The sequence below is a fragment of the Meleagris gallopavo genome, chromosome Z (assembly GCF_000146605.3).
Source record: "Meleagris gallopavo isolate NT-WF06-2002-E0010 breed Aviagen turkey brand Nicholas breeding stock chromosome Z, Turkey_5.1, whole genome shotgun sequence".
In the NCBI taxonomy this organism is placed as follows: Eukaryota; Metazoa; Chordata; class Aves; order Galliformes; family Phasianidae; genus Meleagris; species Meleagris gallopavo.
In genome coordinates this window covers 63,617,554-63,618,072 of record NC_015041.2, presented here as the reverse complement: position 1 = coordinate 63,618,072, position 519 = coordinate 63,617,554, and positions in this window count along the sequence as shown.

Here is a 519-nt window from a genome sequence, read left to right as displayed (position 1 = left end):
CACTTTGTGCAGCCCTGCACGTGGATTTCCTCTGCTTGCAGCTCTGCTGTGCTCCCCACTGCTGTCGGGCAGGCAGCACACTCACACAGCCGAAGCACGCATGCTTGTGGCCCTGGGTCACGCTGTGCAGCTCTGCACAAGCTGGGGCTAGGACTCCTTGCCTAAGGGATTGCTTTCCTTAAGCCCAGCTGGTCACAGCAGCACAGACAGCATCCTTCTGAGGGCTGAGCTGGAGGGGAAGTGCAAAAAACCCACACGGGACCAGTGTCCCATCAAAGCTGGATGAGGCTGTGTTACAAACACGGGGCGACACGGGCTGCTAAAGCATGTGGGGGGACCAAACATGGCACGTACCTGGCAAGAGATCAGAACGAGGCAGACAAATCCCTTGAATCCGCAGCCGTTCCTTGTCTCTTTGCTCTGATCTTCCACGAGCAAAAGCTGCACCAGGCCAGCAGGCACAGGGGGAGAGGAGAGAGAAAGAGCCGCTCAGTGAGCTTGCACAATTAGCAAAGGCGA